Source organism: Symsagittifera roscoffensis, chromosome 1 (assembly GCF_963678635.1).
Source record: "Symsagittifera roscoffensis chromosome 1, txSymRosc1.1, whole genome shotgun sequence".
NCBI lineage: Eukaryota > Metazoa > Xenacoelomorpha > Acoela > Convolutidae > Symsagittifera > Symsagittifera roscoffensis.
In genome coordinates this window covers 48,031,662-48,057,039 of record NC_087062.1, presented here as the reverse complement: position 1 = coordinate 48,057,039, position 25,378 = coordinate 48,031,662, and the positions used below count along the sequence as shown (strand labels likewise).

The following is a 25,378-nucleotide window of genomic DNA, read 5'->3' as shown; positions in this document are numbered from 1 at the left end:
ACTGCCGTGCTGTCTCCCGAGTCTCCTCTAGATCCTATCCCGTACAGCATTTCCCGAGAAACACTGATCAATTGTGTTAAGAGTTTTCCAAAAGACTCTGCAGCAGGTATCTCCAAATTTTATGCCACACACTTGTCTAATGCTTTTCTTTGCCCTTGATCCGCTTACGGCGATCAGGCCATCTCTGCCGTTCTCGACGTTGTCAATCTTCTTGCTCGTGGTGAGACTCCTACCTCCATTGCTCCCTACTTATGCGGAGCCAGTCTTCTTGCGCCGAAGAAAAAAGATGGTGGCATAAGACCCATAGCAGTTGGTGAGATCTTGCGTAGTTTTGTTGCCAAGTGCCTTTGTCGTCTGGGTTCATAGGAGGAATAGACATAACTTCTGGAATAAAACAGTCGAATTGGACGACTGACTACAGTTGCAAAATGTATCATCACTATTCTAAAATATCGGTAGTTTATATAAAGGAGAAAGGCGTCAAATTTTTTCAAATTTTCTGTTAACCAACGCTTACGACTTAGTATGTACTAGCGTGCAACGAACCTCCGGTGCTTCGAATTTTTGACATTTCATGAAAAAAACCACATACATTGGAAGCAGATCTGCAGGTTTTTAGTGCGCTCTGACGGCACCCAATTACAGGGTTGTGGTAATTTCAAATTTTATAAACTTTTTTCTAACTCCAATTTTCTGTCAAATCCCAAAAACATCCTAAATCGAAAACTGCAAATATTCGAGTAGTCATATTTGGAGGCAAGAATATTCGCAATCCCTCAGATTACCCTGACTGCACCCAACTACAGGGTAGAGAAAATCAATTTTTGAAGAAAAATAATAATTCAGGTTTATTGAAATTTTGAAAAAAATTTACTTCAAGTTTATTTGAAAAAAAAACACCAAAAACGTCATATCTCGGAAACTACAAGGATTTGAGCAGTCATAATTGGAGGCAAGGTTGGCAACCCCTGTGAGTACTCTGATAGCCCTCACCCACCTACAAGGTTGAGAATTTGAAACTTTGAGAAGAGTCGTGTTGTTTGTCAAGTTGAGTGTTCGGGTTGTCAAGCCCGCTATGTCGGCCAGACGGCTGGACACTTCAAAACACAACTTTCTGAGCATTTGATGTCTTCCGCTCCAGTTGCCAGACATTTTCAGGATTGTTGCGGGATGCAGGCTTACGAAGCGTCCATCCTTGACCGAAGTAGTGACAAGGTAAAGCTGGAGATACAAGAAATTTAAAATCTTAATTCAACGTTTTCGCACATTTTGTGCATCATCAGGATAAAGCATCATCATCATAAAGCTGGAGACCCTGGAAGCTCTCTATATTGAAAAACTCAAATCTTCTCTGAATACCAAGGAAGAGTATCGCAGGCTCCACCTCACCGTCAAGCTATGATGTAACTGGTTCTGTATGTGTGGATACTTTCCGCCTCAGAATAGATTTTTGTGTTTTTTTTTTGTTTTTTTTTCTTCTCTTAATTTGACTGAATTTGTTACTTTTTTCAAGCTCAATATTTTTTTTGTTTGAAGATGCTGATGATGAGCGATAGCTCGAAAGTAATCCTAATTCAACATTGATCAACGTTGTTTTTCAATAAAAGATTTCGTCCAAGTTTTCTGAAAAATTACAAAAAACGTCATATCTCGAAAACTACAAAGATTTGAGCCGTCACATTTGGAGACAAGATTCTTAATGCTTGAGAGTACTCTGAGAGCTCCCAATTACAGGGTTGCGAATAACAAGTTTTTAAAATATGTTTTTTAATTTTCGTTTAGCCTAATTTTAGTGATAAACTTATTAAATAAATTCAGTGATGAGCCCGCGAGGCATGGTTGGTGAAAACTAATTGACAAATTTACTGATTGGTTAAGTTTCCACTCTCCAAACATTGTGATAAACATTGGTCGACACTCCCATCCAAGTCCACGGTATTTTGAGTCAGTTTTGGTGTCTCTAGATGTCTGGCACAAACAACCCGTGGAGCAAAATTCCACCTGGTTTACGGGATTAACAGCGACCCGGGTACTGGACACAAACGACCCGCAGATCCTGGTCGAGTGGAAGCTTTGCAACCAATAATGGTCTTCCCTTCGACACGTTCGCGTGCAAGACGATAAGCGCGTGTTATGGCGGAACAATCAGCTACCAACGGATTTGCTGGTGGAGCGAGCTCCAGTTCAGTCTCATAGCAGCTTTACTTAAGGCATGGGGGACCTCACGATAGACGTTCAAGCAGCCATCCCGCACATAGACGCTCTCAATTTAGACTCAGCGCCAAGCTACAGTTTGCCTTCAAACTCCAATTCTGTCAATGCTAATCTTTCTAATGTTGTTTCTAATGATGTTTCTAATGTTGATTTTAACAGTGCTTCTCCTTCTTTTGATTTAAACTGGGCTTCTCATTCTGCTATTGAACCCCGCATGGGGTGCCCCGTCTGTCTGTTGCAGGTAGGAGTTTGTGCTTCGGGGTTGGTCAAGTCCCACAAGCATCAGGAATTGAAGTGCGATGGCTCCGGTCACAGACATAGAGAAGTTTTCGATCCCAACTAGAAAGCACGTTCCTGTCAGGTGTCGCAACCTGTGGGCCAGAGTAGTCTCTTCGACTTACGCAAAATTGAAGAACAATCCTTCGGTTACCGACAACTGGATCGAGATGTTTATCCTCAGCAGTGTGTTTTGCGTTCTCCTCCCCGCGGCGGGTCTAAGCATCTGCGATACGAAAAAAAACAATGTTCAGTCCATTTTGAACAGGTGGCTTAACGCAGACGCTACCCAGTTATGGTTTGAAGCCACTTCTTCCGTCAAGCCTCTCGTCATTAAGTCCCTCCCATTCGGGGAAGTCGATGTTAAACGCCCATGTATTAACATAGGATATAGAGTATCCGGTCTTAACCCTATGTATTAACATAGGCTATAGATTTCCCAATGTATTAAGATAGGGAATAGGTTTCCCAATGTATTAAGATACGAGGTTTCAGAAGGTAAGTTTCAGATGGTAAAATTTTTTCGGCGCCCGAATTTCCCATGTATAGATTTCCCTATGTATAAGAAATTCACTGTAGGTAATTAGGAACTCATTAGGGAAGGGATTCCTATTGTATTACGATGGTAGGTTTCAGATGGTAAGACGGTAAAGTTTCAGATGATAAGATGGTAACTTTCCAAAAAATTTTGGTACCCGAGATTTTTTGAGCTCGATTTTGCCAATACTTGCGTTTCTTAGTCAACTTCTACGGTTTGTGATATGTAAGGGCTGTCTTGTGTTACAGTAATTCGGTATGGTAAGTTTCAGAGGGTAAGTTTCAGAAAATTTTTTAAAATTTTTTTAAGTTTTCTTTGCAAATACATTTTTATCTTGAAAAAACACTTTTTTTTGAATGGTAAGTTTCAGATGGTAAGTTTCGACAAAATTAAGTTTCGATTTGGAGTATGGGATCATAAGCTAAAATATCACAGAAAATTTTTTTTCTCGAAAGCATCTTTCAAATTCTTATTTCATGATATTTATTTTCCCTCAGGTTATCTGGGGAAAATTGTCAAGAGAGGACTATCTTTGACAGGTTAGTTATTTCGCTCCACGCGATATCAGGAGAATCTTGAGAGCTCCTCACGGTTGATTATTTTATATCCCACTTAATCTTTTTCACAATTATTAATCTTACACTTATAGATTTTGTGAGTTATTTTATCTTTTTTCACATAATTATCTCACTTTTTTTTTACCTCAACTGGTTTACTTATTCTGTCATATTTCTTGCTACGATTCATTTCAGTTCTCTTTCATCACTTTGTCTTTAATCCTTAAAAAATTCTTTGGAATTTCCAAATTTTCCAAAAAATTATCATCCCAATTTATCAATTGCTCTGCCACGGTAAAATTTTACATTGAGAAAAACATAGTATATCATTTTTTGGGGGGTCTGATGTTTTTGTATAATAATTTTTCCATCTTTCTCAAAGTAAACTTTTAAGAAAATTATTCAATTTACTAGAAGTTGGTTACAATTTTCGTAAATTTATCTACTCTATTGTTAATTCCTTCATTTGGGGGACTACAACATTCATATTCCATCATCATTCTCCGTATTTCATCAAAAGGTTAGTTGCGAAAATGCTTTTCCTAAAAAAAATTAAGGAATTTAAAAAGTTAAATTACATAAAAAATCAAACATTCACTACATTCAAACACATACAAAATTTTACACTTACAAATAAAAAATTTACTTTTACATAAAGTTACTGATAAAATTCAAAACATGCACATCATGAACACTATTCAAATTCTTCTGGAAGAATTTAAAAAGAAGAAATGCTGAATAATTTGCGTAAAATCCAAACAAATTATCAATCTTTTGTAGCTTTCGAGGAGCCATTCGTCGGAATTTTTTTGATAAGAAAGGGTAAGTTGATCTCTTTCTTCCCAAAGAATCTGCACAGTAGTAGCTTTTATCCAGTCGAGCAATCATAATCCAGTGTTCTCCTCTATCATTGCTTGGGGCTGAGTTAATAATTGCAAAAGAGTATTTTGTTAGTTGAGGTACTGTGTCAGAAGGGTATGATCCCATGTACTTGAACCTGAGCTCTGGAATTCTTTCAATAATTTGCAAAAGAGAAAAATTATCCATCTTTGCAATTGTAGGCTGATTTAAAGCTAAAAAAGAAATTGATAGTTTGATAGTGTACTTTAGGATAAAAAAGAAAAAAGAATAGTGTCTTAAACCCATTTAGGAATTGAATCAACAAAGTCCCATACACAAGCTTTATCTATTGGGCAAAGTTTATTGAACACTGTTTTTCAGTCTAGGTTAAAGAAGTGTCTCGAGTTTTCAACTAAACAACATTCCTTCTCTATTTTTTCTGGAGCTTTAGCTCTGCAGAAAAACAATATAGTTAATACAGAGATAATAACAAAAAAAAGTCCCAAAAAGTTACCCTATTTTTATAGGAACCTGAAAACTCAAAAAAATTACATATTTTTAGCGACTGTTCCGAGTTTGTCAATATGAATGTTTGATAGACTTTCTCCCAAGACTATCACTTCCGTTACTTGCTCCAAGGGAAATTGGAAAAACATTTCTAATCTCAAGCTTTCTACACTAAGTTCTGGATAATGCAAGTGTTCAGTGGCATCCTGTAGTGAAGTCAAGTCGAAAACTAGAATATAGTGATTTTGAAAATCTTCCATAGGAAGTGCTGGAAAATCTTCGTTAAACTGCATTGCTTTCATTGTTGTAACACAAGTTCGACAAGGAGAAGTTGTATCTAATGAAATAGTTGCTCTGCCGCCCCGAATAATTCTAAGATCTCTCAAATGAAGTTAATGATAATTGAAAGGGTTTTCATGAAAAGATCCCGCAACAGCCGAATTTTTAAACATTGCAACAGCTATCCTTCTGATTGGGGCATTATTGAAAACATTTTCCTGTATAAACTGGTTTTGACGAGATGGAATGATAAAGGTTCTTGCTATAGTTTCCATTTAATTGTAATGAGCAGGTTCCCTTTCCAGATTCCATTGCAAATATTGATGATTAGGTTCAGCCACTAAAATTCTTCTTGTAAACTGTGAACAATCAACAATTTTCAGACTAACACTTAGATTATCAGACAGCATGTAAAAATTGGGTCCAGCTCGAATTAGTTTAATTCGAACTTTGGTTTTTGGTAGTAATAATTTTTCACAAGTAAACAATTCAATGGCTAGCCTGCTATAAAGTGAAAAAGTTATCCCTGATCTTAAAGCATTTGCTCTATCAATGAAAGGATACATATCAAATGCTTCCGGATATTCTTCAAAACTATACCCGTGACAAGCAAGTATTCCTTTTTTACTCACTGCTGACGAGTTGAATTTGTTCGATATTTGTGCTTTATGAGGATATAATCCATTGGCGTTGTAAAGCATTTTATTATTAAAATAAACTTCACAATTGGAGAATAGAGAATGTAGTAGATTGCTTACATAAGTTAAGTAGGTTTGTGGTTCCTCATCTGAATCTTCCTCCGATTTTGCTTTATGTTCTGCTTTTTCTTTTTTAAAAGCTTCAAGCAATTTTCCTTTGAATAATTGAAGCTTTAAACTGAGGTGGGTATCACGCATATCCAAATAAAGATTACGGTCCGTCTCAAATTCAAACTCAATACTGCTTTCATTTAGAGAAGTACTGGGAAATACTTCTTGTATGTATGATGAAATTATTGTTTCTAAAACTGTGACTTTATCAAAAATCTCCAAAGAAGCATTTGTAAAAGCTCCGTACCAAAAATGACTACTTTGATTCACACTCATTTTATCTTGTCAAAAATGTCTTTGCAAGAGCGAATGATTTTTGAACTACTTTTCGAGAAATGGCTCTTCATGTTCTACGCTTGGATTTCTTTTTTCCACCTCTCAACTGTTCTTGAACTGTTTTCGTTCCAACATCTTTTGCAAATGTTTTGAGTTTTTTCGTCCACTGACAACTTCTCCAATCTCTGGAGCAGCAATTTCAAATAAATCTGCTCCGATTCTTTTTGCAGCTGGGACTATATAATTTTTAATAAAGGGAATTGCAGTTCTCCCAAGAGTTTGTGCAAGAGCACCGAAACCTCTTCCACGCTGTCTTGCATCTCAGCGAAAAATAAGAAAATTAGCTGAACTTTGAGCAACCATTTCGTGTGAAGTATAAATCAAAAATGATTATCCGAAATCTTGCGAAACAAGAGAACAACTCGTGTAATTCCTACGAACACAAAAGGAATTTTTTCAACCGTAGTATCCCGTAGTATTTTAAGCTGTGGAAAGAGTTTTTTCAATAATTTTTTAAATTGTAGATTTGTGAAGGATTAAAAATTTGTGTACTGTCCTGTAGATATTATGTCTCCATTTTTTTTTGTTTGTAAATGAAAGGAATACAACGCAGTAAAGTAGTTTTTGTATCGCTTACTTTATTATATTCTATGAAATCACTATAAATCATTAGGGAATGTATTCTCATAATGTCGTAAAAATACTGAGGATAATGTGGCTCTTTTCTTTTCATTATAACATCTGATTTTGTTCTAAATCACAACCAAAATGTGACTCATATCAGCAATTTGAATTATAAACACTGGTTGATCCTCAGGTAAATGAATGGCAATTTTTTGTGTAATCTTATCTACTGATACATAAATTCCGTTATATTCATTTTTTTGTGCACCTATACGTTTTCGAACTTTGTCATTCAAGGCTACAACTTTATCAACAATACTTGGATACCATCCAGGTTCAATATGCATCGGTTGAATCTTTCTTTTTTCCTCAGGACTTTCTCGTCCATCTATGAAAGTAAACTTCCCCTCTGTAACTTTTGGTACAAAAAAGGGTACAATATTTCTGAAATAGCAACCTCCCATTCTCCTTTTAGATGTATTTGTTCCGGTATTTATTCGGATAACAATTAAAAGAAGCATTAGAAACTAGATTAATAGTAAAAGAATCCATGACAACTGATCGATAGAAACTCAATTTAAAAAATGACTTACCACTAATCTTAACATTTTCTCAGCTCTTTTTCATAAAATTTTCCAAAATATTTTTTTCTTTTTTGAGATCTTTGATGATGTATGTAGGAGGTGTTTTGTAGATATTGCCGAAATTTCAAAAATTTCATCTGTAAACTGTGGCTGGTATCCTTTTCGGAACGAAATATCCTTTTTCGAAATTCTAACTCTATCACCAATTTTGAATTTTGGTTTAGTATATTTCTTGAATGATTTGTTATACAACATTGATAGAAAATCACTGTTTTTCACATCTCTGGGAGATTTTCCAATTGATAGATTCTTGCGGCAGTTCAATGTAGAAACAAATTGCTGCAATTTGTGAACAAACTTTTTACTATGATCTTCAATGTAACGATATATTATATGTTTTAAAGACTGAATTGCTCTCTCTGCAAATGCAGCTTTTGTTTCACTCATTGTTGAGTAAACTTCAATCTCTCTCTCCTTGCAAATTTTTTTAAAAGTTCCCCCATATTCTGTTCCTAAAATTTTTCAGGAGTGTTTTTTCGAGAAATCAGTTTTCTCAAAGCTTGTAAAGTGTCTTTGTTTTCTTTGTTTCAACTCTGACAAATCTCAAAAAAATTTCTTCAGCACCTAATAAATACTTGACTTCATTGTTTTGACTAGCTAACTTGTCTACAAAAGCCAAGTCCATACACCAGATTTCATTGATATATTTAGAAAACGCTTGAATTCTTCGGAAAGACCTGATTGGTGAACCAAATTTTGTATACGATGTCTTGGTTTGTGAAAACGCTCTACTTTCTTTTTTGATAAACCACTCGCTTTACTCAAGTTTTGAATAGAACCGTACGCAGCTCTGCCCCTAGAATACAATCTGTTTAGTCTTAATTTTTCAGATTTTGAAAGGGATCCAAGTTCCTGTATCTTTTGCTTTGGTATTCTTGTTGAAATTGATCCAAAATGAAGATAACTCAGAAAACTCTGCACTTCCATTTTCAATATCACCACTATCTGAACCTCGCGGACAAAAAAATTTTTGTAAAAATTCAATTGCAAACTTATTTTAAAAAGGAAAAAGTCCATGCACAAAAGAATTTCCAGATGTAAAAACAAAAAGACAACTTCTCGATCACTATCTCAATGGAATATGTAGTCTCGTATTCCTTGGATAAATCTACGCCTTGGATAAATTTAAGGTTTTTTCTTTGCAATTTAAGAAGGAAGTTGAGTTGCTTCCAAAGTAGTAAAGTAAATATCTGGAAATTTGCTATTTTTTTGCTTTAGAGCACACACAAAGTCTACAATAGATTCTTTTGTATCTCGATTATCTAATAAAATATTGTCTGACTGGCTGAGTTTAATTCTAGGAGAATTCAAAATTAAATCAATAATATGCTTATTGTTGCTCGTTTTCAACCTCGCATTTACAGCACTGTAAACAGAATCAAAAATTTTTGGTACAATCTCCTCTTTTTCTTCTTTTTGTTCCAATTTTTGTTTTCTTGGAAAAATACTTTGTGATTGATAAACTGAGTACGGAATTGAAACAAACTGTTTCACACTATCTCAATCGTTTAATGACAAAAGGCTGATGATAGATATCAATTGTAACCCTTTAGTTGAACTTAAAATAATTCTTCTTTTGTGTAGAGGAGTTCTTTTTTGTGTTAATTCTGAAATTTCTTTCCGAAGATCTCGAAGCTCTTCTTCTAATAGGTTTACTAAACACTCGCTCAGAAACTGAATGAAATCTACTGGGCGATTAAAAATGACTTGTTTTCGAAGACTTAGGGAAAGTTTTTGAAATATTGGGAGAATAGAGACGTATTGTGTACTCATTGTCCAAAAACTTTGTCTCTATTCCAGCTGGTAAGAAAAATTTTGTTGGAACTGAGCCACTATTAGGGCAATACCTAAGTGAATCAACTGTTTTTGGGGTTAAATCAATAAGTAAATGGCCATAAGGAACGGATAATGCATCTTGATACCACTCTTTCAATTGAGATCCTAGACCTAGTTGTTGACTTAATGTATTGATTTGTAAAACATCCCTCGGCGACTTGAACAAGACTATGTGTGTGTTTTGTAACTCTAAATCTCTTCCTATCTTGCTTTGATGAAATAAATTGTGTTTGATGTATATTGTATTCAGCCCCCTGTGTCTCCCAGCAGTATCAATTTTTACAAATTGTTTGGAGTTTGAAATTTCTTCACAAGAATCATCAAATATAAGCAAATACTTAATTCTATTATTGGGGAGATTTTCAATCAAGTCAAACTTTACTAACTTTACTCCTTGGATAAATTTAAGGTTTTTTCTTTGCATTTGACTATAAAGAGGTTGATAATGTTGATAAAAACAAAAAAGTTTGTCGAATGCTGGTTGAAAAGTACCCATTTTTGATGAATCAAAATTAGGATGAGTTTTTCCAGATCCACTTGGTCCAACTAGGGAAATAAAAACTCATTCTTTGGTAGATATTATTTTATCCATAGCTTTGGAGAGGCTAGAATATAAACGACTGTACTTGATAAGATAGCTACCCAAATTAGTGTATTTTCACGTGTTGTGGATAACATAATTCGAACGATTGCACATACTAGCATCAAAACTATAACAAAAAATTGGCACAAAAAAACTAAAAGAGACCTATTACATGTACGTCCAAACAATTTCCATGATTTTTGTTCATGATTTTCTTCATCAAAAACAAAATTTTTCCTAAATTTACAGGCTTGTCACATTGATCGACCATCTCAACTCAAAAAAGAAAAAGTTGACAATGAAATTTAATTAAATATTGAAATTGGTAATAGATTAAGATTAATATAATTTACAATTAGTTAAAAAAACATCGAGTCCATGTTCCGTATGCAAATGCTTTTCTTTCTGCTCAGTGAAGAGTTTTTGCTTGACGAAATGGGTAGTTGCTACACCTTCAATCATATTCTTCATCTTATCAAAAACTGAACTTTAGGGCAAGCGTAGTCATCCAAATTAATAATCTTTGTTTGCGAAAATTCTGACAGAATTTTACATTTTTCATAACCTTTTGCAAAAAATTCCGTTTCTGTGGCTTCTAGATTGTTGAATGTTTTTTCAAGCTCAGTATATTTTTCGTAACCACAGCTCCAGTTGATTCCATGAAGATGCTGTGTACACCAAAAAATTTGGGATGTTGGTTCGAATTTTTTGGGAGGAAGAAAGGAATATCCTACAGTTTGTCCATCCTTATAAACTCCTAACTCTTTCACTAAATTGTTTTCACTATATTGCAAATATTTTAACATATAAACAGTAAAATATTCCAGTCACGTGACCAAGAAAACATGAACTGGGGAGACTAGATGCGAGATAATAATACCCAGGTCCTTTTGTCGAAGTAGATTTCACAGATCCAGCAGAGTCATGTAGAATTGCATGTAGTCTAAAAATTTTGGACTTTGCAAAAAAATATAATCCATACAGGACTTTCCGTATCCAATTAGTCCTCCAAAAGGAAATTTTTGGTCCATTTCTTTTAAATTTATGTCCGGGTCCAAAACAATACAGTTACAAAGAAATAAATTTTTTCTTTATGTATTTGATGAGAAATCTTGCTTAAAAATCTCAAAATTTCTTAGAATTTCATTCAATTTCTGTACGTTCATTTTCTACAGTGCATTCATCAATAATGATGCAAGAATTTTTGAAGGTTTCTACATAACCTAGTAATGAAAGAAGCATATCGGGTAATTTATCGTATTCTTCTCTTTGTAGTTAATTATTTTTCCATTGATTTCCATTTCTACGATATTCTACAAGATCTATTTTTTTGGTATCAGATCTTTATTCTCTGTGAAATTTCCTTCTACCATTATGCAGAGTTCACTCAAAATGAGATATTTGTGAGTCTACGTCCAAATTCTGCAAGTTTGGTAAATTTTGGGATTCTATAATTGTTAGTGAAATTTTTTGGGACTTTTCTTCTAGAACAAATGAAAAAGTCCCAATTTATTGTGAAGTTTTAAGATTAAATTTCTTGAAAAACTATTATTCCAACTCATACTGTTAACACCAATACTAAATGAAAAATGATTTTGAGGATAAATAATTAAATTACAAGACAAAAACATAAAAAACACAATTTATTATACATTACAGTTCTCAACAAACATAAAGCCTCCCAAAATTTAGGACAGTTTTTTTGAAGTCGTTCAAAGTATAGTTGACATAGGCAAATTGTTTCATTGCTTCAATCTCTTTTGCGGTGAACAGTCGAATCTGAATGTAGGTAGGTTTGTTAATATTGCACTTCTTGATCGTGACACAAACTTGTCTTCTATTGTAGGTTGCTATGTCACACACTTTGTTGCAGTTGGCAAGCTCGTGATCCATAGTTGAATTCTTTTCAGAAGTGAGTTCCAATATAGGAACGAGTCCAAGGTTTTCAGCATCGAGAATAACTGTAATTCTAATTGCCGAGATTGCTTCTCCTTCTTTTTCACCAAGATAGACTTGCTGTCTTTTTTCGAGTTGTCCCAACTCATTTTTCTTGAATAGTTGAAAGCAGGGTTCGAAATAAATTTTCCCTTTGTAAGATTTTTGAGACCAAGCAAATCTCCCAATTTTTGTTTGATTTTTTGAGAATTCAATATAGTTGGGACTAGTGACTTTTCTTGAGTATATTTTTGAAGAATAAACTGATCAGATGAAGAGAAGTGGGAGAAATGATTTTGAGATTAAATGAAATTGGAAGTAAACAATATGAGTCATTCACTTAACCATAAAAGAAAAAAGAACTATAATTGGATTTTTGAGTGAAACTTCCAAATATGAAATTGTGTAGGTGTTAGTGCTCCTATATAAATCCACAATTCTCAGCAAAAATCATTGTTCCAGATGGCTGCAGCTATGTGTCAAGCTTTTCCCAGCTTTTATTCAGATTATTGTCAAAAATCGCTATTTATTTCCGTTTCCAGTGATTTGTACGAAAAATATATAGTAACCAATTATTTTTGTGTCTCTACCCACAAATCTTACTGTTCTTTGGAAAATTGTAAGTTCCACATACTTCTGACTGGTTCATCTTTCGATAAAACTTTACAACGATTGGGTAATTTTCATTTCACATACCAAATTATCGATTGCCTTTACACTCTGTACAAATACAGATTTTATTTGAATGTTATTTCATCAACTGGCGAAGTTTTCAATCAACTTGACCCCGCTGTTCATCACAACTTGAAATGGAAAGGAGCAGAAAAAATGCCAAGTGTTCCAAAGAAAAGACGATTACGCAAAAAATTCAAACGTCACTATTTATGTTCTAACCAGAAACTAGCTTCCACACAAACTATTGGTTCAGCTTTTCTAGAAAGAGTTCGTAAAGTACCAAACTCAAAATATGAACATGATTTGTTAAAAATAGTTGACTGTTTTATTGATGGTTATCGATTTGTAAATAGTGATCATGTGAATTTTTCAATAAAAATCTTTTGATAATCCATCTATTTTCTCTCATATGTTTACGAAAATGCCAAAAAACTGACAAAAAAACTCACCGTTGTCAAAAATTCTGCAAAAATTTTTTCAAACATGCAAGAAAGATGTAATATTTCTTTTGATTTTCATGAAGTTGCTAAAAACGTTTCAATTTTTTAAGAAAATTGTAAGAAATGTTTCAATTTTTTTGACAAAATGCGAAAAGTGTATCAATTTTTTTTGACAAAATGCGAAAAGTGTTTCAATTTGTTTGACAAGGCGCAAAAAGTGTTTCACTTTTTTTAACAAGATGCGAGAAGTGTTTTATTTTTTTCCTACAAATGTGAAAAGTGTTTCACTTTTTTCGACAAAATGCAAAAAGTGTTTTACTTTTTTCGATAAAAAGCAAAAAATGTTTTACTTTTTTCGATGAAATGTGAAAAGAGTTTCATTTTGTTTTGACAAGATGCGAAAATCGTTTCTCTTTTTTCGACAAAATGCGAAAACTGTTTTACTTTTTTCGATAAAATGAGAAAAATGTTTCAACTTTTTTTAACATGATGCGAGAACTGTTTCACTTTTTTCCTACAAATGCGAAAAGTGTTTCATTTTTTCGACAAAATGCGAAAAGTGTTTCAATTTTTTCTACAAAGTGCGAAAAGTAGTTGAGTTTTTTTGACAAGATGCAAAAACCAGTAGGTAATTTTTAACTTGTGTACAATTTTTCAATTTTTCTAGTGTTTTTCCGAGTTTTTGTGCTAAAATTATTCGAGTTTTTTAACATATGTGCGAGTTCGGAGCACTAAATTAGGTTTTACTTGTTTTTCAATGGTTTACCCTGAACCTCTCATCTATTCTCATGATTAAAACGAAATTGAAGAAATTAATTAATTACAAGAAAATAAAAAAAATACCAAACAACATTTATTTACAAAAACATTTAATCAAAGAGCTGTCGACCAGCAGAAGAGTTCTGGAGGTTTTCTATAGAACGCAGAGCTAGACGAGGTTCCATTGCTGGTGGTTGTTGTGGAGGAGTGTTTTGAGGCGTCATTGTTTCTGAGAAACCCTCATCTTCATCTATAGTGATGGGGTTTTCGGCTGATCCTGCTGCCTCCCACGGAAAGAGGAAAACCTCGACTGGTTGAGCTACAAATCTTGAGTCAGGAATCTCGGGGTAGTTCATTCCCACATGATCAGAAACTTCCTCCATCATTTGCATTGTTCCAAGTTGGTTCTCTGTGATGGGAACTTGCATCATATGCTGTTCGTTGAAATACCTTCGCATCACTTCCACCATGTGCCAAACTTGGATTGGGATATCCTTTCGTGCCAGAAAAACTCCAGAGACTGTTTCTCGCACTTGAATTTGTACTAGATCAGGCGAAAAATCTACAGAGTACATTAAATTGCTGTTATGCACTGAGAAGATTATTTTGAGCAATAAATTAGTAAAAGAGTAAAAACAAGAAAAAGCTGAGAGAGGGATAGCTGACGGAAGTAAGTTGAAATTAAGGCATTTAGAGCTGAGAGAGGAGGTAGTTGACGGTAGTTAAGTTGAAAATAAAATGATTTTTGGTTAAGAGTTAGGGGTACCTTCAACTCGAATGTGTGGGTTTGACCAATCAGAATTGATTTTCGTTATTTGGGTTGTAGTCGTGTCCAATCAGATTTCAGCTTCTTTTTATGGTGTTCTTTGATAAAAGTCGTGTCCAATCGGAAACAAAGCTCCATTTTGGGTATTGTCGTTTCCAATCACAAAAATGTTCATTTTTGTTCTAGTTGTCTTATCCAATCAGAAGACGCTTTTAAGAACTTATACCTTCCAAAAAAGTAAGAATATACACAAACGCAATGGCAAAATTAAAGGAACAAAAGTTGTTTGATGTAAAACTAAGAAATATAAGTAACAAAAAGAAAAAAAATTAATAAAAGCAACATCTCTGCAATTTTTTTCAGCAAATTAGTTGAATTTTTTGTATGTAATCAATGGAAAATAGCTGATTTTTGAGTAGATAACCAAGTTCTTTAATTTTTATGTAAATTTGAGAGAATAACTCAAAGTTGATGAATTTTTCAAAGCAAATCTCTGCAAATCTAATTCCAAACCGAATCAAGCAAGATTTTGAACTTTGAAAATCTTTAAAGAAATGAGGAGATAAAGAACTTTGCCGGGGAGTTTTTTTTACAAATTTGGGTATTGGATAGGGAATAAAAAAAGTCTTTGATAAATTATCGTACGATTTTTTGATTAAATTCAAATTTTCGAGAATAAACAAAATTTTTTTCCTTGTGAGGTTTAATTCAGCCGAAACTTTGATACGCAATATGTGGATCAAAATAAAATTCTTTGATTGTGTAAGTTTCTCTGAAGAGACATGTACTTAGTTGGATTAATCTATTTTGTACAAAAAAAACGTCCAAAAAATTATGAAAAAAGTAAGAGTCAACATCTATTTCATCAATAAGAAAATCAAATAATATTTTTTTCCTTTTTCTTGTAAAGTAACTCGAGGAAGCTCAAATGTTTTTACGAAATGTTTCAAAAAAGTAAGAAATAGTTCACTAATAAATAGTTAGAAAATGCTGGATTCTGATTGGTTGACGTCCAACAAACAGTGATAAATAAAAGAAAACTCAATTCCGATTGATTGATTTTCTCTAAGTAAAAGTAAATGAAACTCATTTAATTCTGATTTTCTTTACCTTAAAAGCAATCGCTCTATACTTTGTGTAATTACTTGAAAATATTTTCAATAAATTTGAACTAATCATAGTAAGTATAAAAAATCAATTTTTTTTTTTGGGACTTTTTAAATCTCCCAATTTTGTATGTACCATTTACTTGCATTTAATTTTACTACAAGCTAAATCTCCCACTTTTTTTCAGATGCCAGCACTCAACAGGAATGAGAAAGTGAAATGCGAGGACTGTAGTAAGATGTATGTTCGTATAAATGCTGCGCGACATCGCAAGAATTGTGTGCGAGGAGTTATTTTTTGTCCGGAATGTAGTTATTGTACATACAATCAGCGAGAAATGACTTTCCATACGAGCAAGAAGCACGTAAAGTCAAACCCAAAAACAACAAAGTTTGTATCGTGTGAGAAAAAATTTCTAAGCTATTATTCACTTCAACAGCATCGCAAGAAGGATCACGGAATGAAAGCGAGAAAAACGAGTGATTCTGTTGCTGATTTGAATAAAATCTCGGAAAACGAGGAGGATAGTGATCAGCTACGAGAAGAGTTGAATACCTGTCAACACTTCTTGACAGATACTGAGATGGAAAATGGACGCCACGAAGTATTCAATTTTCAACTTTCAAAACTAGATCCTAATCTAGTTAATGAAAAACTGGATCAAGCCTTTGAAAAGCTTGATTGTGCAGCAAAAATCAACATTGCCTTGGGATTTGTGTTACGTAATATGGAAACAAGCGAATATCGTTATTTCTACGCTCATGAAAAAACACACTCTTTGATAAATCTATAAATCTATACTACTTTGTAATAAATCAGACTTGACAACTATGCAGAACAAGGTCAATAAGCAAGATATCATTGAAATTTGTACACAAGAGAGACAAAATACGAAATGGCGATTCAAGCTGACACTAATGTAACCATTTTTGCAGCCTTACTGAAAAACGTACCCATGGGATGTCCAGATTCAGTGATTCCCGAACCACTTCTGAGTAATAACCATGTTAATTGTTTGGTTTTGGATCAAAACACAAAACAACCAAACAACGACAATTTGTGTTTGTTTCGAGCGCTTGCAGTTCATTTACATGGAACAACTAATCTTGAAACATCCACTTCCAAGATCTTTAACAATTTTCGGGAAAAACGGTTGTGATCCGAAACAGTTTCGCGGAGTTTCGATGTATAATCTACCAGTAGTTGAAGATGTAGTAGAGAAAAACATCTTTATCTACGATATCGACATTGAAGATGGAGACTTCGTGGGAGAATTAGCTCGGAGAATTATCGGTAATTACGAGAACACAGTGAAACTTCTACGATACAACAACCACATTATTTACGTCAATAACATCGACAACTTCTTCAAATGCTTCCGATGCCCAACATGCGATACATTTTTCCACAAAGCAGACCACTTCAACCACCATCTACTCTGTTGCAAGGACCGAATCAAAAACATTTACCCAAAAAAATGTTTATACTCTACGAGAGACGTTGTTTGAAAACTGGATGGGTTCAATATTGAGTACACAATAGAACAAACCTTATTCAAAAATGTTGCCATTTTTGACTTTGTTTCAATTTGCGTGCCACCCGAAGAACTAAAACCAACCGAAGCAATAACTTGGATCGGGAAGCATGAACCCATATCAGTGTCAATTTCATCCAATTTGCTTGACAAACCCATATTTTTGTGTGACAAAGATCCACAATCACTCATTATTGACTTTGTGGCAAACTTGGAGTTGTTAGCGGAAAAAAAAACCGAAATGCGATCAAAATTTCTGGAAATTGAAAATAACATCAAAAAGCGACTAGACACAATTTCCAGCATACTTAATGAGCGAGCTAGTTTCAATAAGAGTGAAGCAAGAGAGTACGAAGACGAATGTATCGAGAATGAGGAAGAAACAGACGCATCCACTCACTTTCCTAGGATTCAAAAAAAATCAATTGATTGATTTGATGCAACATCTAGAGAGATACACCAATACTCTGCCAGTATTTGGATTCAACAGTGGTCGGTATGATATAAACCTCATTAAATCATACCTCCTTCCTTATCTTATCAACGAAAAAGAAATTGAACCTTCAGTTATCAAGAAAGCAAACGACTTTGTTTCCTTCAAATTTGGAGATGTTCAGCTACTGGACATTATTAAGTTTTTGGGTGGGGCTACTACTTTGGACTCTCTTCTAAAAGCTTACAAAGCCAGTGAGATGAAAGGATACTTTCCATACGAGTGGTTTGACACTCCCAACAAGCGTAATGAACAACAACTACCCTCGTATGATGACTTCTACAGCAAACTGAAGAATAGTAACCCTCTCGATAAAGAGTTTGATGATTATCAAAAACTTTCTAACAGAAGATAACTGTGGGATAACTGAAGAGCAAGCCTTGAAAAAACTCGATCTCAAAACCAAACCACCTACGGGATTGGATAACTACAACTACCTTAAATCTATCTGGGAACAGGAAAAGATGACAACATTTCGCGATTTTCTACGGCGGTTCTACCCTTGATGCTATGCACAAAACGATTGCATTTTATCATGACAAAGGGATAGATATCTTAACGCTCGGCTGCACACTACCGAATCTAGCCAATATTTGTCTACGAAATTAACCGACTTTAAGTTTTACCCATTCTTTTCGAGTGATAGTGACTGGCTTGAAAAAATACGGGAAGATATGACCGGTGGTCCCTCAATTGTTTTCACAAGGAAAGCAGTAGCAAATGAAACCTTTATTCGAAAATCAAACAATTTGTGTAGATCAATCGTTGGTATTGATGCTAGTCAACTCTATCCTTATTCTATGTGTCAGGATATGCCCACAGGCTTGTATACGAGATGGGACTACTATGAAGAAACTCAAAAATTCAAGGCAAGGCAAAATCGAGTTCGATCATTTGAAAATATGGTCATATTTTACTTTCAAGCAAGCAGACATGAATGTAAAATTGAGAGTTACTACACTACAGGTAAACAGAAAAAAATTGATTGCTATAGTGTTGATGGTTATTGCAACCATTGTAAGACTGTCTATGAAGCAATGGGATGTTATTTCCATTTTTGTCCTTGTCAAGAAGCTAGACCGAGTCTAACTGATGATGATATCAAACAAGGAACCAAGAAAAGAGAAATGGATGAGCTTCGAAAAGATTACATTCGAGAAAAAGGATACTCTATAGAAGAAATGTGGGAGTAAAGCTGGTGGGATCAATTTAAAAACTATGTAGACAAGAAAAATCACGTTACAACTCACTTTCCCTCCAAAAGACTTCTTTCTACCAATTCACTAGTGCAAAACATTAGAAAGGAAACAATGTTCGGCTATGTGCAATGCGATCTGAGTGTTCCAGATGAGCTTAAAGCAAAATTTTCCAATTTCCCACCTATTTTCAAAAATATTGATGTTTCCAGAAACGATATTGATGAATATATGAAGACATATGCGGAAAAAAACGATTTGTTAAAACAACCGCAAAGAATGTTGATATCGAGCTTCAAGTTAACCAACGGAACACTTATCACACCACTTTTCAACTTTTACTTGGATCTTGGATTACAGTGTACAAAAATTCAATCGATTTGTACAAGACACACCGCGTAAAAAATTCAACAGTTTTGTTCAGTCTGTTGTTGATGCTAGGCGAGCCGGCGATGAAAATCCATTATCTGGCGTAGTAGCCGAAACGATGAAACTTCTAGGAAACAGTTCCTACGGCAATCAAATAATGGACAGATCAAAACATACAATGACAAAATATCTGGAGACGAAAAAACCCACAAAGCTATCAATAACCAATTCTTCAAAAGACTAAATATCATAGCTAAAGATTTGTATGAAGTGGAAATTGTTAAATCTACTATAGAGCATTGTGAACCAATTATAGTAGGATTCTTTATACTACAGTATGCCAAGTTGAGAATGTTGGAGCTGTATTATAACTTTTTCGATAAATTTTGCGATGTCAACAAATTCGAAGAACTCGAAATGGATAAAGATTCCCAATATTTGGCTTTGGCAGAAGAAGATTTAGATGATTGTATCCTTCCCAGCAAGCGAGCAGAATAAACTGAAAGGCGAAGCAAGGACTGTCGAGACGACTTCAGAGCAGATGCAAAAAACAACTTGTTTCCACGTACTTGCTGTTCTAAACATAAAAAACATGACAAGAGAGAACCAGGATTGTTCAAGGAGGAGTTCAGAGGCACCGAAAGGTTATGCCTGTGTAGTAAAACCTATTGCTGTTACGATAGTAAAAGTCAAAACTATAAGTTTAGCAGTCAAGGTCTGAATAAACGTGCATTAGAAGACTCTGGAGATGGACCGATGGCAAAGTATCGACAAGTACTGGATGAGGTAGTGAATTTGAAGTCAACGAATAGAGGATTTAAAACGATTAACCATGCAGTCGCAACTTATGAATAAACTAAAAAAGGACTGAGCTATTTTTAACCTAAACGGGAAGTTGAATGTGATGGAATACATACTAAACCTGTGAATTTGTGATAGATTATGTAGTAAAATTGTATACGAGGCTGTGAATTATTACATTTTCTCTGTAATTAATTTTTTTTTGAAAAAACTCTTTTTAAATGCTACGTTTGGGTTAATTGTATGTTGTTTCTTGATTAAGAAAACATTTACAATCTGGAAAATTGGCAAAATAGATCTCCAAAAATCTGGGGTTACCAAAAATTTTTTGAAACTTACCATCTTACCATCTGAAACTTTACCGTCTTACATCTGAAACCTACTTTCGTAATACATTAGGAATCCTATTCCCTAATGAGTTCCTAATTACCTACAATGAATTTTTTATACATAGGGAAATGTAAACATGGGAAATTCGGGCGCCGAAAAAAACTTACCATCTGAAACCTCGTATCTTAATACATTGGGAAACCTCTTCCCTATCTTAATACATTGGGAAATCTATAGCCTATGTTAATACATAGGATGAAGATCGGATGCTCTATAGCCTATGTTAATAGCCCCCCCCCCCCCCCCCCCCCCTCCCGGCTGAACTGCCCCGACATATACTAATCCTTTAACATTCTTCCGCAGGTTGCCGACCAGTCTCCAGAGCTTCTCCGGTGGGTCGAGATCTGCTACAGGCAACCATCCTGGCTGAAATTTGGTAATTCCCTTGTGCGATCCGCGTGTGGCGTCCAGTAAGGTGACCCACTGGCTCCTCTCTTGTTTGCCATTACTATTCATCCTATCATTGTAGCTCTTGAGAACCAGTTTCCTGATGTCGCCTGTAACGTCTGGTACCTTGACGATGGTTCCCTTATCTGCGATATTAATGTTCTTGCTCAGGTTTTTCCGTATTTGGTTTTGTCTATGGCTAAAGTCGGCTTGGAGGTCAGCGTTGAGAAAGGTGAAGCTTGGTCGCCCAACCCCAACCTGGATTTTAGTGCTCTTCCTAATGCCATTACTGTTCGGAGCTGTGGTTTGAAGAACCTGGGCGCTGCCATTTCGACTAACGACGACTTTATCCAAGCCCTGTTCCTGAAAACAGTAGAAAAGTGCGAAAACCTTATGGAATCCATCCATCTCTTGGAAGATCCTCAGTTGGAATTACATCTTTTGAGAAGCTGCGCAGCTCTTCCCAAAATCACATTCAGCATGCGGACTTGCCTTCCCTTCTCCATAGCACCTGTCTAGATCAGTTTGACAATGCCGTTCACTTATGTCTCGAGTCCATTACTGGTTCAGCCCTGTCGCCGTCTCAACGCCTGCAGTGTTCACTGCCTGTGGCTAAAGGTGACCTCGGGCTTCCAATTTCTTCTTCGATTGCCCCAGTGGCCTTCCTCGTGTGCTACATTGACACCAAATATCTCTCTGACCGGATCTTTCTCAACACCATGGTGCCCTCCACCGTGTTGAATTGTTTGTCCTCCCTCGACTTTCTCAGTGACAACGCTGACATTCTTTTAATGGCCCCCAAAGCACAACTGAAACTTTCAAGCCTACTTGATTCCAAGTCTCTATCCGAGCTCACGTCATCCGCCTCTACACCCCGAGACAGGGCCAGACTGCTCTCCTGTTCGCTCCCCAACAGTGGTGGTTGGCTTTCGGCAAACCCTCTGAAGGCGCTAGGGTTAACCCCTCCGGCAGTCGAGTTTCGGTTTGCAGTTTGCTATCGTCTCGGAGTTCCCCTACTCAACAGCGAGTCTACGTGCCCGAAACGTTCCAGGACTCTAGATACGTTTGGCGATCACGCCCTCGCTTGCGCAGCCAACGGAGACCGTTTATTGCGCCATGACAGACTGCGCGATGTCGTTTTCAACAGCGCCGCTTAGGCAGCTCTCTCCCCCTTTTTAGAAAAAGCCAATTTCACTTCTTCTCGCTCTCGCCCGGGAGACATGTACCTTTTCTGTTGGTCCCGAGGTCGTCCAGCCGCTCTGGACATGACCGTCAATAGTTCCCTGCAGTCATCTACTTTGCAAAGTGCTGGAGCTAGTGCCGGTCACGCCTTCGAAGTATCCGACGAGCGAAAATTCACAAAGCACCTTTCCGCGTGCGAAGAAGCTGGCATCTCGTTTGAGCCCCTCTATGTCGAGGCCCTTGGCTCGTGGTCGCCCATTGCCGCTTAAACCATTCGTCGCATTGCTTCGATGGCAGCAGCGCGCACTGTTTGTGCCGACCCCGGGCCAGCGGCTTACTATCTCGGCAACAGCTGTCAGTTGTCCCGCAAAAAGGGAACTCCCCTCTCCTCCTGTCTCGGAACTGCTCATGAGTGTTTTTTCTGTTCTATGCAAATCTGGTAACGTTTTTCTGTGTATCTGGCGTCATTGTAAAATTGTTTCTGTTTTTTTTTGTATTTATGGCATTTTATAAGCCCGCGGGTAAACGCCAAGCTCCAGAATTTACTTGTATAGAGAAAAAAATTACGCATTGCAGTGATTTGTTATTGATAAGTTGAATGCGAGAAGTGGAAGTGATATACACAGAAAATTAATATTAATTGCACAACAAGTGAATTCTACCATTACTGACCTAAGGTATTGTTCCTCAATTCAAATTTTGTTATGTAAAAAATATTTTTTGTTAGATAATTCCAATATAATTAAAAATTGGGTTTTCTGAATTTTTTTTTAAATCGACTTGATTTATTCGTAAAGTTCTGCCGATGTTTTTATATAGCCTTGGCACGGCCCTGTCCAACCTCTGCACTTACTGTCGCATGACGGAAGGGTCCATTTTAATTGACCTTTTTTTTTTAAAAAAAAAGCATTTGAGCATTCTTAGTTGGAGGCCAAAGTCGCAACTTTTTGGGGAATCCTGACAGCGTCCCCCTAGTGGGATGCCTAATTTAAACTCGGTGAAATAACCACTGAATTCAAACTGGAAAATCGAAAAAAAAACAATTGCAAAACACGATATAGCTTAAGCGCGCAAAAATTCTTTCATTAAACATGCAAAAATAATATGTTGAAAAAACTTAAACATGGCGAGATAGTGAAGCCCGCATTTAAAAATTTAATATTACTACTACTACTACTACTACTACTACTACTGATCGAATTAATTACCTTTAAGATATAGAAGGCATCATACAGATTGTTGAAAGGCTATTTACTTGGTGTGTTACAATAATATAATAAACACGGCGAGCAACAAATTATTCAGCACGTAATCAATTATTAAGTATAAAATCAAGGAACACTAAGAACGGCAATTGATGCAATGACAGGCCAAAAACATAGTACATGTGTTGTTTGAATCAAATGAGTTAACCTTCGCTTGCAGATAGTTTTTGAGTGACTTCTTAAACGCTTCAGGAGATGCAAAAGTATCTGCAATATCATTGGAATAAAGCATGTTTACATATCGGCACACGCTATAGAAGAAGAACTGTTCGGCGAAGAAGAGATGACATTTCTTGGTTGCTGTTAATCTAGGGTAGGCAGTGTTACGAAGATCTTTGGCGGAGAAGGTAAAATTAATGAACTTGTAACAGTCGAAATCGAATTTCCCATTGAGCATTCTTTTGAGGAAAACCAAGTCGTATATGGCAATGGAGAAATATATTGGTAGGGAAATGGTCACCTTTAATTGCTCAGTGTAGTCACTGAGACCCGTCCTCCAATTTTGACATCTTTTATTAAACAGTTCAAGTTTACGCCTGTTAAAGAAAGGAAGCAAACCAGATAGAGACTGAGAAAGAGACTTCTTTTGCAAAGTTGATAAAATTTAAACTTGGTCCACAATGAGACGCTGTATGGAATAGAACGTTTGATTTTAAGAGTTTAAAAAAGCATGAGTTTAAGATGGTTGTCCCATTTTAAGTATTGAGAAATTGTGACCCCGAGATCTTTTACAGATGATACGAAGGAATATAGATATCATTAGGACCGAGCGATGTTTCCGACTCATTAGAATTAAAACAAATAACTTTGCCTTTATGGTAATTAAACGTCATTTCATTTTCGATAGTCCATTTGTTAAAAAGATCTATACCTCTTTGAATGTCAAAATGCGTTGCGCTGGATTACAGTTTACTGTCATCAGCGAACAAATAACAGTCAGAAGTTAAAAGAGCATTTGGCATGTCATTAATGAAGAGAACAAACAACAGTGGCGCTAAGACGCTGCCTTTTGGCACTCCACAAGTAACATAACCTATAGAAGAAGATGTGTTTTCAATCATTACACTCAGATACGAAGAGAAAAGCTCGAAAAACGCGTAATCAAATCCAAACTTAGCCAGTTTGCTTAGTAGAATGTGATGAGGTACTTGATCAAAAGCCTTGCAAAAAATCGAAGTATACTGAAATACTTTCAAGATTCTTCTCATTATTTGAATTAATTTTGTCAAGATCTTAAAGAAGTTGGGTAATGATTGATCGTTTTGTCATAAAACCATGCTGACCGGAAGTAATGTTAGGTCTCATTTCATAAAATTAAAAATCGTTCTCTACAGAATAAGCAATAATTGAGGTAAGATGCTGATAGTGCAGTAAATTTCAACTTTTTCTGGATTGTTAGTTTTGAAGATGGATGTTATGCAAGCACATTTCCAAAGTGTAGGCCATTTTTGGGTATTGAAGACTTTAACAAAAAGCTGAACGATAAATGGCGCGATAATATCGCTGCAATCGCTAAGAACAAAAATTGGAAGGTTGTTATTGCTAAAACTTGTAGTTGAAGCTGAAGCGAGAGACGTTTAAACTTGAGTAACACTTATTTGAAATACGTTTAACAGAATTGTCATGTGTACATAGAGCAGATTTCCATCTTGATAGGAACACAGAATAGAAGTAATCAATCATAAAATTGGCTATTTCCAAAGAATTGGTAGCTTTTTTGTCTTTCCACTGCATTTGATTTGGTAGTAGTTTTCTAGTAAATGAGTGCAGATATTTAAAACAGTCACGAGTCGCCTTCAGAGATAACGATTCAAACAAGCATGTTTTATCGAGTTCAATTGATTGATCAAAATCGTATTGCAATGAGGAGTGACGTAGATTCTTCTTATTAAGTCTTGAAGCTGTTCTATTTTTGTTAAGAAGATGAACAGTGTGGGACGATTAAAAATATCCGGAATGAATTGACAAACCAATACAATAGTCTTCATTGTAAGAAAGAATAGAGTAGTTTGTTACAAAGCTCTTTTTAAGGACGATGAGAACCCTTCCGTGGCCTCCACAAGCACAATCAACCCGAGCAATAACAGAATAGGGAC

General features: G+C 35.6%; 1 protein-coding gene across 1 annotated transcript in view; it reads left to right on the top strand.

Annotated features, from left to right (window-relative positions):
- Window positions 1-1,793: 1,793 nt before the first annotated feature.
- Window positions 1,794-25,378, top strand: part of LOC134845296 (RB1-inducible coiled-coil protein 1-like) — a 524,841-nt gene continuing 501,256 nt past the window's right edge. The window contains exon 1 of the mRNA XM_063862250.1: window positions 1,794-1,811. The gene's annotated coding sequence lies outside the window, so the exon portion shown is untranslated. The remainder of the gene's footprint in view (window positions 1,812-25,378) is intronic.